The 15,143-nt window shown below is 41.2% G+C and overlaps 1 protein-coding gene and 1 pseudogene across 2 annotated transcripts in view; one reads left to right on the forward strand and one right to left on the reverse strand.

Annotated features, from left to right (window-relative positions):
• Window positions 1-14,689, forward strand: part of LOC103680636 (T-cell-specific guanine nucleotide triphosphate-binding protein 2) — an 81,453-nt gene extending 66,764 nt beyond the window's left edge. For both annotated transcript variants that reach the window (XR_005832600.1, XR_005832598.1), the window contains exons 3-4: window positions 9,686-10,965; window positions 13,269-14,689. The gene's annotated coding sequence lies outside the window, so the exon portion shown is untranslated. The remainder of the gene's footprint in view (window positions 1-9,685; window positions 10,966-13,268) is intronic.
• On the reverse strand, window positions 12,419-14,330 carry LOC121100779 (annotated as a pseudogene).
• Window positions 14,690-15,143: the final 454 nt, after the last annotated feature.

Consider the following 15,143-nt stretch of genomic DNA (forward strand, 5'->3'; position numbering starts at 1 on the left):
CTATTGTGGACAATGCTGCTGTGAACATTGGGGTGCATATGGCCCTTCTCTTCACTACGTCTGGATCTTTGGTTAAATACCCAGTAGTGCAATGGCTGGATCATAGGGTAGCTCAATTTTTAACTTTTTAAGGGACCTCCACACTGTTTTCCAGAGTGGCTGTACCAACTTGCATTCCCACCAACAACGGAAGAGGGATCCCCTTTCTCCACATCCTCTCCAACAATTGTTGTTTCTTGCCTTGTCTATTTTTGCCATTCTAACTGGCATAAGGTGGTATCTCAGTGTGGTTTTGATTTGAATTTCCCTGATGGCTAATGATTTTGAACATTTTTTCATGTGTCTGTTAGCCATTTGTATGTCTTCATTGGAAAAGTGTTCGTATCTTCTGCCCATTTTTTGATTTGTTTATTTGTTTCTTGTGTATTAAGTTGGAGAAGTTCTTTGTAGATCTTGGATACCAGTCCTTTATCTGTAGTGTCACTTGAAAATATCTTCTCCCATTCTGTGGGATGCCTCTTAGTTTTTTTGACTATTTCCTTGGCTGTGCAGAAGCTTTTTATCTTGATGAAGTCCCATAAGTTCATTTTACCTTTTGTTTCTCTTGCCTTTGGAAATGTGTCATGAGAAAAGTTGCTGTGGCCGATGTCGTAGAGGTTGCAGCCTATGTTCTCCTCCAGGATTTTCATGGATTCCTGTCTCACATTGAGGTCTTTCATCCATTTGGAGTAAAACTTTGTGTATGGTGTGAGAGAGTGGTCAAGTTTCAATCTTTTGCATGTAGCTGGCCAATTTTCCCAGCACCATTTATTGAAGAGACTGTCTTTTTTCCACTGGATGTTTTTTCCTGCTTTGTCAAAGATTAGTTGCCCAAAGAGCTGAGGGTCCATTTCTGCATTCTCTATTCTGTTCCATTGGTCTATGTGTCTGTTTTTGTGCCAGTACCATGCTGTCTTTGTGATCACAGCTTTGTAGTACAGCTTGAAATCCGGCATTGTGATGCCCCCAACTTTGTTTTTCCTTTTCAACAATTCCTTGGCGATTCGGGGCCTCTTCTGGTTCCACACAAATTGAAGGGCTGTTTGTTCCAGTTCTTTGAAAAATGTCGTTGGTATTTTGATCGGGATGGCATTGAAAGTGTAGATTGCTCTGGGTAGCATAGACATTTTAACTATGTTAATTCTTCCGATCCATGAGCATGGAATAAGTTCTGTATATAACAGCCTATATTAAGTTGATGGTCACTTAAGTTTGAACCCATTCTTTATACCTTTTGCCATGTTTTATATATATGGAGTCATACTTTACACCCTTTTAGTTGTGAATCCCTTGACTGATTTTTATGGATATAATTGATTTTACTGCTTTTCTGCTTTAACCTCAAGATTGCTTTTGTAAACAATTGGTCTACTACATTTATTATGTTTGTATTTACCTGTGAAATGTCTACCTTTCCTAATTTTCTTAACCCTGATTATGGCCTTTTCTTTCCACTCAAAGTTTTCCCTTTAACTTTCTTATAATGCTGATTTAGTGCAGATGAACTCCTCCAAGTTTATTTTGTCTGGTAAAATCTTTATCTCTCCTATTCTGAATAACAGCCTTGCTCAATAGAATAGACTTAGCTGCAGGTATTTTTCTTTCCGCATTTTGAATATCTCATGACATTTTTTTCTGCTCTGCAAAGTTTCTACTTAAAAATCAACTGATGCTCTATGGGGATTCCCTTATATGCAAATGTTTTCTCCTATTGCTTTTAAAATTCACTTTTTGCCATTACTTTTTGCCATTTTAATTACTAGGTGTCTTGTTGTGGACCACCTTTTATTGATTTTTTTTTTTTGATGGCTTGCTGTGTCTCTTGGATCTAGATATCTATTGCCTTCCTCGGATGTGGGAAGTTTTCAGCTATTATTTCTTAAAATAATTTTTTGCCCCCTTTTCTCTCTCTTCTCCCTCTAGGATCCCTAAATGTGAATGTTATTACATTTGGTAATGTCACTGAGTTTCCTTAACCTATTCTCGTTTCTTATTATCCTCTTTTCCCCCTTTTTCTTTCTTCTTCTTCTTCTTCTTCTTCTTCTTCTTCTTCTTCTTCTTCTTCTTCTTCTTCTTCTTCTTCTTCCTGTTCAGTCTGGTTCCTTTTCATTACTCTGTCTTCTGAGTCATTGGTCTGTTCTTCTATTTCTTCTACTCTACTGTCTTTTCACTCTAGTGAATTTTTAATTTGAGTTCTTCATGTCCGATTGGTTCTTTTTTATACTTTCTATCTTTTTATCTTCTCACTGGAGGAAGATCCTCTACTCTTTCTTTCTATCTTGTCACTGAATGAGATCCTTTCCTCTTTTCTCAACTTCAGCACATATATTTATGATCATTACTTTGAATTGTCTATCAGACATATTGCTTAACTCCTTTTCTGTTAGCTCTTTTTCTGCTATTGTGTCCTGTCTTTTATTTGGTACATATTTCTCCTTCCTTATTTCATCTAACTCTCCATGATTCTATGTAGCAGGAAAGTCAACTAGGTCTCTTCACCTTGAGAGTAGTGTCCTTATGTAGAAGAGGTCCTGTAGTGACCTATAGTGCAATGTGCCCTGTTCCCCAGAACTGGTTCAATCTGTGGTGTCTCTTATGTGTGTTGTGTGTGTCCTATATATGATCAAAATGCATTGCCTTCATTCCAGTTGGCTGCAATGGCCCCCTTTGCTTTTTGTATAGTCCTTATGCTGTTAAAGGGACCTTCTGGGGCTGCCTGGGTTTGTGTTTGAGTCAGAGCAGATGCCTGCTCATGGTTCACTTGCCAGGACTATTGTCACACCACACAGCAGGGGCATTCTCTATATGTTGTCCCCTGAGGCTTTAGTTGTTGTGCCTGGCCTGCAGTCAGAGCAGATATCTGCCCCCAGTCTGTCTTAGGGTTGAGGTGGCCCCCCAAAACAGGGCTTTCCCTTTGTGCAGCCCCCAGTGAGGTTTTTGTTAGTGGGCTGCACTGGAAGGCAGATCAGATGTCCGTCCCCAGCCCACTGCTAGGGCTGTATTTGAATTTGTATGTGTGGTTATCTTCCTTTCTCCATGGAGTAAAGGTCACTCTGGAGCGGAGCAGTGCATTGTTGGGGCTGCTTGCAGAATGAGAAAAATCAGGAACTGCTTTAGAGGGACTCCGGCTGGATGGGGTAGATTGATTGAAGCAAGTCAACTGGAATACATGGAGGTGGGGTGCATGGTGTTAAGGTACTTGTCAGTCCTGGTCCCTACTGGGGCTATATGAAGGATGAGACCTGTCTGGAGATGCTTTGGAGGGATTCCTGCACAAATGGGGCATGTTGGATAGGGAGGGTACACTGGAGAATGTGGGGATGGGTCACATGGTGTTAGCAAGCTCTGTGGCAAGTATTCATGCTGGTTGCCTGGTGTTCTGGTAACTAGGATGGGGTGGGTAGAGAAGTGGCACTCACCAGCTTGTTTGTTCTTGGAGAAGTCTCCTAAAGATGCCTGTCCCTCCAGTGCACATTCTGATATTAGTAACAAATCTCCTTCCTTTATACCCTAGGGGCTTTTGTGACTGCTGCTTCTATGCTTATCTCCAAAGGGCTGTTTGTTTATGCTATTTAAGGTTTAGGGTCAGGTTCCTACTGCCACTGGCTCTTCCAGAGCTGATCCAGTTGATTTCTAAAATACCTGGTGTTAAATGCCACTGATTGTGGAATAAAATGAAACAAAATAAACAACAACAACAAGAACAAATTCCTGAAGTTAAGCCCCACTGGTTTCAAAGGCAAATGTTATGGGGACTCGAACTTGACACAGGTCCCCTGTGTTGGCGTGGGTGATAAATGTGCCACACTCTACCTTGTTTGACGTGAGAAACATATTAGCAGTAACCGGGCCCACAGTTAGCTTTTATTTCTTTTTTTTTAATAATAATATTTTTTATTATATTATGTTAGTCACCATACAGTACATCCCTAGTTTTTGATGTAAAGTTCCATGATTCATTACTGGCGTATAATACCCAGTGCACCGTGCAATACGTGCCCTCTTTAATACCCATCACCAGCCCATCCCATTCTCCCCCCGCCCTGGAGCCCTCAGTTTGTTTCCCAGAGTCCATAGTCTCCCGTGGTTCATTACCCCTTCTGTTTACCCCCCCCCATTCTTCTTCCCTTTCTTCTCTAACCAATCATCCTATTTCTTATGTTCCATAAATCAGTAAAACCATATGATAATTGTCTTTCTCTGCTTGACTTATTTCGCTTAGCATTACCCGCTCCAGTCCCATCCGTGTCACAGCAAATGTTGAGAAATCGTTCTTTTTGATGGCTGAGTAATATTCCATTGTATATATGGACCACATCTTCTAATCCAGTCATCTGTTGAAGGGCATCTCAGCTCCTTCCACGATTTAGCTATTGTGGACAATGCTGCTGTGAACATTGGGGTGCATATGGCCCTTCTCTTCACTACGTCTGGATCTTTGGTTAAATATCCAGTAGCGCAATGGCTGGATCATAGGATAGCTCTATTTTTAACTTTTTAAGGAACCTCCACACTATTTGCCAGAGTGGCTGTACCAACTTGCATTCCCACCAACAAAGTAGGAGGGATCCCCTTTTTCCACATCCTCTCCAACATTTGTTGTTTCCTGCCTTGTCCATTTTTGCCATTCTAACTGGCATAAGGTGGTATCTCAGTGTGGTTTTGATTTGAATTTCCCTGACGGCTAATGATGTTGAACATTTTTTCATGTGTCTGTTAGACATTTGTAAGTCTTCATTGGAAAAGTGTCTGGTGATATCTTCTGCCCCTTTTATGATTTGTTTACTTGTTTCTCGTGTATTGAGTTTGAGAAGTTCTTGTAGATCTTGGATACCCATCTTTTATCTGTAGTGTCGTTTGTAAATATCTTCTCCAATTCTGTGGGTTGCCTCTTAGTTTTTTTGACTATTTCCTTGGCTGTGCAGAAGCTTTTTATCTTGACGAAGTCCCACAAGTTCATTTTTTATTTTGTTTCTCTTGCTTTTGGAGATGTATCATGATAAAACTTGGTGTGGCCAATGTCAGAGAGGTTGCAGCCTATGTTATCCTCTAGGAATTTGATGGATTCCTGTCTCACATCGAGGTCTTTCATCCATTTGGAGTTTTTCTTTGTGTATGGTGTGAGAGAGTGGTCAAGTTTCATTCTTTTGCATGTAGCTGGCCAATTTTCCCAGCACCATTTATTGAAGAGACTGTCTTTTTTCCACTGGATGTTTCTTCCTGCTTTGTCAACGATTAGTTGCCCAAAGAGCCGAGGGTCGATTTCTAGGTTCTCTGTTCTGTTCCATTGGTCTATGTGTCTGTTTTTGTGCCAGTACCATGCTGTCTTTGTGATCACAGCTTTGTAGTACAGCTTGAAATCCACATTGTGATGCCCCCAGGTTTGTTTTTCCTTTTCAACAATTCCATTGCGATTCGGGGCCTTTTCTGGTTCCATGCAAATTTAAGGGGTGTTTGTTCCAATTCTTTGAAAAATCTCATTGGTATTTTGATTGAGATGGCATTGAAAGTATAGACTGTTCTGGGTAGCAGAGACATTTTAACTATGTTAATTCTTCCAATCCATGAGCATGGAATATTTTTCCATCTTTTTGTGTCTTCTTCAATGTCTTTGAAGAGTGATTTGTAGTGTCTAGAATATAGATCCTTTACATCTCTGGTTAAGTTAATTCTGTGATAACGTATGATTTTTTGGTGTAAATGGAATTTACATTGTAAATGGAATGGATTCCCTAATTTCTCTTTCTTCAGTCTCATTGTTCTTGGATAGAAATGCAATTGATTTCTGAGCATTGATTTGGTATCCCGCCACATTACTGAATAGCTCTATAAGTTCTAGGAGTTTGGGAGTGGATTGTTTTGGGTTTTCCATATAGAGTATAATGTCATCTGTGAAGAGAGACAGTTTGACTTCTTTGCCGATTTGGATACCTTTTATCCCTTTGTTGTCTGGTTGCTGTTGCAAGGACTTCTAGTATTATGTTGAATAATAATGGTGAGTGTGGGCATCCATGTCGTGTTCCTGATCTTAAGGGAAAGGCTTCCAGGTTTTCCCCATTGAGAATGATATTAGCTGTAGGCTTTTCATAGATGTTTTTTATGAAATTGAGGAATGTGCCCTCTATCCCTACACTCTGAAGGGTTTTAATTAGGAAAGATGCTGTATTTTGTCAAATGCATTTTCTGGATCTATTGAGAGGATCATATGGTTCTTGACTCTTTTCTTAATGATTTGAGCTATCACATTGATCGATTTGTGAATGTTGATCCACCCTTGGATCCCAGGGACAAATCCCACTTGATCATGATGGATAATCCTTTTAATGTACTGTTGGATCCTATTAGCTAGGATCTTGTTGAGAATTTTTGCCTCCATATTCAGCAGGGATATAGGTTTGTAATTCTCCTTTTGGATGGGGTCTTTGCCTGGTTTGGGGATCAAGGTAATACTTGCCTCATAGAATGAGTTTGGTAGTTTTTCTTCTGTTTCTTTGTTTTAAAACAACTTCAGGACAATAGGTATTATTTCTTCTTTGAATGTTTTGGAGAATTCCCCGGGGAATCCATCAAACCCTGGAGTCTTGTTTTTCGGGAGGTTTTTGATAACTGCTTCGATCTCTTCATAATTAATTGGTCCATTTAAAAAATTAATTTCTTCCTGTTTCAGTCTTGGTAGTTTATAGGTTTCCAGGAAGGCATCCATTTCTTCCACGTTGTTTAATTTATTGGCATCAAGCTGTTGATAAAAATTTCTAATGATCCTTCCTATTTCATTGGTGTTGGTTGTGACCTCTCCTTTTTCATTCATAATTTTATTATTTTGGGTCCTTTCTCTAGTCTTTTGAATAAGTCTTGCCAGTGTCTTATCGATCTTATTTATTCTTTCAGAGAACCAGCTTCTAGTTCTGTTGATCTGCTCTACTCTGCTCCTGGTTTCTAATTCATTGATCTCTGCTCTAATCTTGATCAACTGCTTTCTCGTGCATGGATTAGGCCTATTCTTCTGTTCCTGTTCCAGCTTCTTGTGGTGTGAATATAAAAATGGCCTTTTAGATTGTTCTATTCTCTGACTGAGGCTTGGATGGCTATGTATTTTCCCCTTAGGACTGCCTTTCCAGTGTCCCATGGGTTTTGGATCCTTGTGTTTTCATTCTTGTTGGTCTCCATAAATTGTTTAAATTGATTCTTGATTTCCTGGTTTATCCAATCATTCTTGAGCAGGATGATTCTTAGTTTTCAAGTGTTTGAGTTTCTTCCAAATTTTTCCTTGTGATTGAGTTCCAATTTCAAAGCATTGTGGTCTGAAAATATGCCAGGAATAATTTCAATCCTTTGGTATTGGTTGAGACCTGTTTTGTGACCCAGAACATGGTCTATTCTGGAGAATGTTCCATGTGCATTCAAAAAGAATGAATATTCTGTTGTTCTGGGGTGTAGTGTTCTATATATATCTATGAGGTCCATCTGGTCTAGTATGGCATTCAAAATCTTGTTTCTTTGTTAATTTTCTGCTTAGGTGATTTGTCTATTGCTGATAGTGGAGTGTTGAGGTCCCCTACTATTAACACATTTTTATCTATATGTCTCTTTATTCTTGCTTAAGAGTTGGCTTGTGTATCCTGCTGCTCCCCTGTTGGGGGCATAGATATTTATAATTGTCATATCCACTTGTTGGATACATCCTTTAGGAATAATATAGTGTCCTTCTGTATCTCTAACTACAGTCTTTAGTTTAAAATCCAATCTGTCTGATATGAGATTTGCTACCCCAGCTTTCTTTTGAGGTCCATTCACATGAAAAATGGTTTCCATCCCTTCGCTTTCAGTCTGGATGTATCTTTAGGTTCAAACTGAGTCTCTTGTAGACAGCAAATGGATGGGTCATGTCTTTTTATCCAATCTGCAACCCTGTGGTATTTTATGGGAGCATTTAGGCCATTCACATTGAGAGTGATTATTGAGAAATATGATTTTAATGATGTTATGTTGCCTGTGAAGTCTTTGTTTCTATAGATTGTAAATTTCTGTTCTGTATCACTCTTGGGGCCTTTTTACTTTTATAGAACCCCCCTTAATATCTCCTGTAGGGCTGGTTTCATGATTATGAATTTTTTATTTGTTTTTTGTCAGTGACTGATGATTCTGGAAGGTCCTTATCTCCCCATCAATTCTGAATGACAGCCTTGCTGGATAAAGGATCCTTGGCTACATGTTTTTCTCTGAAAGAGCTTTAAAAATGCCCCCCCCCAAACCCTTTCTCTCATTCCAGGTCTGTGTAAGCAGGTCTGACATAATCCTAATATTTTTGCCTTTCTATGTGAGAAATTTCCTTGCCCTGGCCACTTTCAATACTGTATCCTTGGATCTAATATTTGCGAATTTCACTATGATGTGACGTGGTGAAGGTCTGTCGTGGTTGAATTTGGGAGGAGTCCTCTCTGCCTCTTGGACATGAATGCTTGTGTCCTTTGCTAGATTGGGGAAGTTTTCAGCTACAATTTGTTCAAATTTCTCTTCTAAACCTCTCTCTTTCTCCACCCCCTTGGGGATGCCAATGATTCTGACATTGGAACATTTCATTGTGTTAGTAATCTCCCATAATCTACATTCTTGAGATTGGATTTTTTTGAGCCAAGTTTCTGTTTTAGCTTTCTTTTCTACCATCCCATCCTCCAAATTACTAAATCGTTCTTCTGCCTCATTTACCCTGGCCGTCAGAGCATCTACTTTTGACTGCATTTGATTCATAGCATTTTTAATTTCTGCCAGATTCGCTCTCATTTCCGCCCTTAGAGATTCTATATTCTCTTAATATTTTCGTTAATATTTTTTTCAAGCCTACAATCATCTTGACCATTGTTACTCAGAACTCCATTTCTGATAATTTGGTTATATCCATATCCATCAGTTCTGTGGCAGAGGCCACAGACTCATTATCTTTTCTTTGCTGGGGGTGATTTCTCCTTCTCGTCATTTTGATGAGGAGAGGTTGCGGGGTTGCCCAGAGCCCAAATTATTGACCAGGACCCAGGCAGTGTTCTCTTGTTTTATAGGGACCTTAAGGATGTGGGCTTCTTGATTTTCAGCCTGCCTTCTGGGGGAGGAGACTGCCACGTCGATACTCAGGCAACCCTGTTTGGGTAGAGTCTCCCTGTTCCCTGCGAGGGGGGATGGGGATTGGCACAATGTGAGCTGGTATTTCTGGGCTTTTGTTCTCTGGCGGCTTTCCCTGACGGTTTTCTGTGCCTCTTCTGAGAATCAGAGCAGCAGTGGCTGAATCCTAGCCTTTGTCTCAGAACAGAGAAATCGCAGTCTGCTCTCCACTGAGCTCTCCTGGCCTCTTTAACCCTGTTTCTGTTGGTCCTGCTAAAAACCCTGCAGCTGGCGTCCCAGCCCTCACTTCCAGCGTTGGCACGTCTCTGTCCTTTGTCTTTCTAACACTGCCAGCCGCCCCCGTGCACACTCCCGGGCTCTCTGTTTCAGTGAGGTTCACGCGCACTCTGGAGCACAGGTTTTCAGTCTGGTCGTGTGCACGCTCCTGAGCTCCCAGTCTCAGTCCGGTTCTAGTCAGCGCTCTGGAGCTCGGGTTTTCAGTTTGGACGTGCACGCATTCCCAGTCTCACAGTCTCAATCTGTTCTCTTGCAGGTGCCCGTCTGCCAGTCCGGCCACTGCCCAGTGCAGGTGGCTACCGCTTCCTGGCACCCAAGCACGGAGGCTCCCTCCGCCTTCTGTTTATCTTCGGATATCTGTGCGCAGATTCACGGCTCCCCGCTTCCTACCTCAATACTCTCTGCTGGAGATGTTCATTTGTAGAGATCCAGATGTATCTTCCTGCATCTCAGGCTGATTCCATGGGTTTTCATAATGGTCTGTACCTATCCAGCTTGGCTCAGGGGACCAGCTGAAAAAGGGGACCCCTATTCCTCTGCCATCTTAACTCCACCCCTCCACAGTTAGCTTTTAATAAAAGTTCTCTGTCATTATAATTATGCAGGAGAAAAGGCATCCCAACAAAGATCACTAAAGTTTACCCTCTCCTTTCTGAATGATGACTCCCAGGAAGTGATTTCATTTGTCCCTTGCTATGTCGATTTAGGATTGATATATTAGGAGAGAGAGGCCCAAGTGGCTTGATAGCTGGAGTTTTCATATCACCTGTGCTAATCATGTCCTACTTCTGAGAAAGAGCATGTCATCTCACAGCTCCTAAACAGGAGAGAAGTTAGGACAGTGGTAGTTTTACCACTGACAGAGCTGGTAAGAAGACTACAAGATGTCTTCAGACAGGAGCACCAAGGATCATAGGTGAGGAGTTTCCCTTTCCACCTACAGCAACTCTATGGTGGTCCAAGTCATGATTCCCAAATTCAGGTCATTAAAAGGAGTTTTGTGTTCAAGGAGGGGGGGAGGTCTCATGGGAAACAAAATGTTTCAGGCACAGTGAGATGGTAGTGAGAGTGCTGAATGACAGCAGGTCACCCCAGATTCCAAAAGTGATGGCCAACAATTACAGAAGCTCTGGGGGAGCTTCAGAAGCCACCTCAGGCAGAAACTGCCTGAGTCTTGGATGCTGACCTGATAACAACCCCAAATCACTCACAATCATTGATCAGCTGGGCTTATAGGTCTTGGTCTGCAGACACCTCATAGCTCTGTCTCCTCCCCTGGGACCCTAACACTACTCTACCCTTTTAATAATCCCCTCTTTCACATTTTGCATGGCCAGGAGAATCTTTTAGGTTTTTCATAAATGCCAGCCAGGCACATGAACATTGTTGCTCGCTCTAGGACAAGAATGATAAAAGCAAACGACTAAATCTTATTCCACTACTTTCACCTTCCTCTGAGCTCTTCCTTCTCAAAAGGAAAATTCATTTGCCTGTCTCCTCTGGAAACAAGAGAACTTTAAAGCAAATTCCACAGCTGTAAGTATTTGATAACTTTGGTTTTATCGCAAGTGTCTTTTCAAAGGGACCCATACAAGACCCATTGGATTTGCCTTTTGCTGTTTTAATGAAAAGGCACTGAATTGGGAAGAAGAGGCCTAGGGATCTTGAAAAGGTCATGACTTCTAGAGAGGGGAAGGTTGTAACAGTTCCAATGCTGTCCATATCTGGTTGATGAGGTGAAAAAGAAGGAGGATTTCCTCAGTGTCCTTACTCTTTATAAGGACAGATGGTATCTGGTGGCAAGATGACAAGCAGCCTGGATCTTGAGAGTATAAATCCTGCATTGAGAATGCATATCAAAGTCTAAGGCATGAACATTTTTAAATGCAATGTGGCTGCACAAGAGGGTCAAGAGCTCCTTCCCTTTGAATGTTTCACACATCTGTTATGCATGAGACAGCACAATCATTCACTTCCTGCCTTACTGACTCCCTTCTTTCCTCCTGCAGACATTTCCTGAGCAGTGGGGCAGCACAGAGTGGTCAGGGCATTTTGAAACACTAGTGCCCTCCTCTATAAATCTGTTCCCTCCAGTCTCTGGGGAGAGTCTTCAGAGTAATGAGAGGTCTGAGAAACAGCATCCCCTTGTACATCTCTTAAACCATAAAACATCCACCTTATACCAGAACTGGGGAAGAAGTGGGAAAAGTCACAATTACAGTAACAGCAGGAATAACAATCCTTGAGCCCTGAGGCTGATATTGCTGTTGCTTACCAGTCCCTGTTTCACAGGTTTTTTGCAATATTTGGGTGGAAGTAAAAGGCATTATTCTTCCAGCTTGCCTAATTCAAATCGCCTCTGCTTTCAAATTCCTTTTTTTATTTATTTTTTAATTTTTTTAATTTTTTATAGTAATTTTTTATTATGTTATGTTAGTCACCATACAGTATATGCTTAGTTTTTGATGTAATGTTCTATGATTCATTATTTGCATATAACACCCAGTGCACCATGCAATATGTGCCCTCTTAATACCCATCACCAGCTTATCCCACTCCTTCTGAATTCACCTTCACTCTCTCATATCCCTTGCCCCTCATTGTGCCCAGTTCACTGATCCCTCAGCCCAATTAATGTTGATAAATTCTTAGAAATATAAACCCTGTGAAATAAGTCAATCAGAGAAGGACAATTATCATATGGTTTCACTCATACGTGGAATATAAGGAATAGCACAGAGGATCGTAAGAGAAGGGACGGAAAACTGAATGGGAAGAAATCAGAAAGGAAGACAAAACCATGAGAGACTCTTGCCTCTGGGAAATGAACTGAGGGTTGCGGAAGAGGAGGTGGGTGGGGGCTTGGGGTAATAGGATGATGGGCATTAAGGAGGGCATGTGATGTGATGAGAACTGGGTCTTATATGCAACTAATGAATCAATGAACACTGCATCAAAAACTAATGATGTACTACATGTTAGTTAATTGAATTTAAATTTAAAAAAATTTTTAAAAAGAAATATAAACCCTGACTTTGTTCCCTTCCCTCTGTTCCTCAACAATATCTGAAAATATGACTTCCCAAAACATGTCCCTAATCCTCTTTCAACTTCCTCCTTCCTGCTGCAGTGCCCTACTACACACTACAGTATTCACTTAGACATTTCCCTGACTTGTGCATTTCCCTTAGATTGGTGAAGGGGGTATTAATATGATGCGTGGAGAAAATCATTCATAAAGAAACAAAGGAAAACAGTTTCCTTGATGGTACCAAATGTTCATTATCTGAGTCAATCGATCAAATGAAAACTACCTCATAACTGGTAGAGATTAATGAAAAATATGGGTGCATTTCTGTCATGATTTAAGCAAAATAATCCAGGGAATGCACAAAGAGCCCATGGTCAAATTCCCTTTGCATAGCAATGGATTATCCAAGTGGAACAATGGTTTTTCTCCAATGGAGACATTCTCACCACTTTAAGGAAGATACTACCTTGGTGGTGGGTAAAAGATAACCACAACCCTACTCGTAGAACACAGGGTCTGAGACACATGTGTTATTCAGTTAGGCATTCTGACGCATCTCTCTGGAATCTTGTGAGACTTAAGTTCTCTAAAGTCTTACACGATAGAATTTTAGCATCATCAGCCACTTTATTCATGAATTTCAAATGTAGAAAGTAGATTTTCAAAAACTGGCAAAGAGTGGACGAGATGCCTCCATTCATGAACCAATGGCCTTCAGCACACTTCATGGCCTTAGCAGCTATGCAGTCATTCTTCAGAAGTAACCAGAAATTCAAGGACTTGGTAAAACTCTTAATCTCTTCCACAGACATGACCAGCTTCCCAGCAGTCCCTTAGATTGACTTCTCATCCAAACCAAAATGACTCTCATAAAGATTCAAGCACTTCTCCTGATGAGACAAATCAAAGTCATGGAAGCAGGCCATGAAGGAGTTGAAAGTGAAAGCCAGTGATTTCAGGGCATCCAGCCAGATCTTTTCTTGAAGAAAGCTGTCTCCATTTCAATGGAAGCATCAGACAAATTGGGCAACAGGAACACAAAGGTGTAGTGCTTATGAACAGGAGACTCCTTCAGCAGGGTCTCCTCTCGTCTTGGGTAATCAGTCACCCAAATCAAATTTGCCAAGAAGTTGCCTGGCTCATGCACTCTGATGTCACTGAGACTTGTCAGGCAGTTGTCTTTTATCCGCTGAAGAACTCTCTCTCTCCCTTTTCAGGGACCTGGCCTTGTTTTTCTCTTCATTATGTAAATCATTGTCCACCTTGGCTCTAACAAAGTCAAATTTCTCACCTAGCTCCATAATATTTTGATCCAGAAAAACATTATTAAAATTACACCATGAGGAAGCAACAATGATGAAGAAATCAGAGTTAGCAAATCCCACCATTTCAAGATACATATGTGGAAGGAAATAGGGGTTGAGGTTCCAGGCAGGTCCCAAAATGTCACATAGGGATATTTTGGATTTTGATAGGGCGTTTTCTTCAAGGTGGTCTCTAAAACTCCAACACTAGCAGAACTCTCCTCTTCATGACTACAACCTCACAGGGCATTGATGAAACTGGACTTCCCAGTCCAGATTCCCCAAACACAGCCATATCCAGAGGAGTGTTCTCTGCTTCCACAAGTGATTCCTGAGTTACATCAGCTACATCTTTTAAATTGGCCTCTTAATGGGCTGCATGAATTCTAGCAAGGTTTCTGAAGAGAGGATCCCCCTGCCTTACTGATTAATGTAATGCGATAGTCACAGGGAAACTTATATAAAGGAGGCAAGGCTGAATGCAGAAAAGGAGATGAGAAGAGTTTGGAGTAAAAATACAGAAAGATGTTGGGGCGCCTGGGTGGCACAGTGGTTAAGTGTCTGCCTTCGGCTCAGGACGTGATCCCAGCATTATGGGATCGAGCCCCACATCAGGCTCCTCTGCTATGAGCCTGCTTCTTCCTCTCCCACTCCCCCTGCTTGTGTTCCCTCTCTCGCTGGCTGTCTCTATCTCTGTCAAATAAATAAATAAAATCTTTTTTAAAAAATCCAGAAAGATGTAAGAAGGACCACAAACTAGGGAATTCAGGCAACTTCTAAAATTAAGAGAAGACAAAAAATTGATTGTCTCCTGGAGCTTCCTTGAAGGAATGAACCATACCAACACCTTGATTTAGCACCTGTTGGTTTCATTTTAGACAACTCCCTTCTAGAACTGTAAGTGAATAAACCTGTGTTGTCTTAAGCCAATAAGTGTGTGTAAATTTGTTGCACAAAAATGAGAAACTAATGCAGACTGTCTCCATTTTCTTGAAACCTCAATACAGGAACCCAAAACCTTTCCATTGTGTGGGGAAAATGAGTCAGGCCAGCACACTGGGGATCACAGAAGAACTGAAGACATAGCTCACTTCCCATCCCCTGCAGCAAATAGGGGCAGGACTTGTCTTCTGGGAGAGGTAGGAGGCAGAGAAAAGCTCACCACGTTGTGTGTTCCATTAAGGGAATGGCTGAGCACATAGTCCTTGTGGTAATAACTCTCCCAGGTCAGCTTAATGTCCATTTGCCTCACTAATGGAAAAATTTGGGTGGGATTTAGAACATGTGACAGGAAGTGGCAGAGGAAGTAAATAAGAGCTCTAATTTTCTCTATTCAATGCTGCACTTTTTGAAACATATGTACCTGATTATATCATGAC

The sequence above is a fragment of the Ursus maritimus genome, unplaced genomic scaffold, assembly GCF_017311325.1.
Source record: "Ursus maritimus isolate PB19 unplaced genomic scaffold, ASM1731132v1 scaffold_5, whole genome shotgun sequence".
Taxonomy (NCBI): domain Eukaryota; kingdom Metazoa; phylum Chordata; class Mammalia; order Carnivora; family Ursidae; genus Ursus; species Ursus maritimus.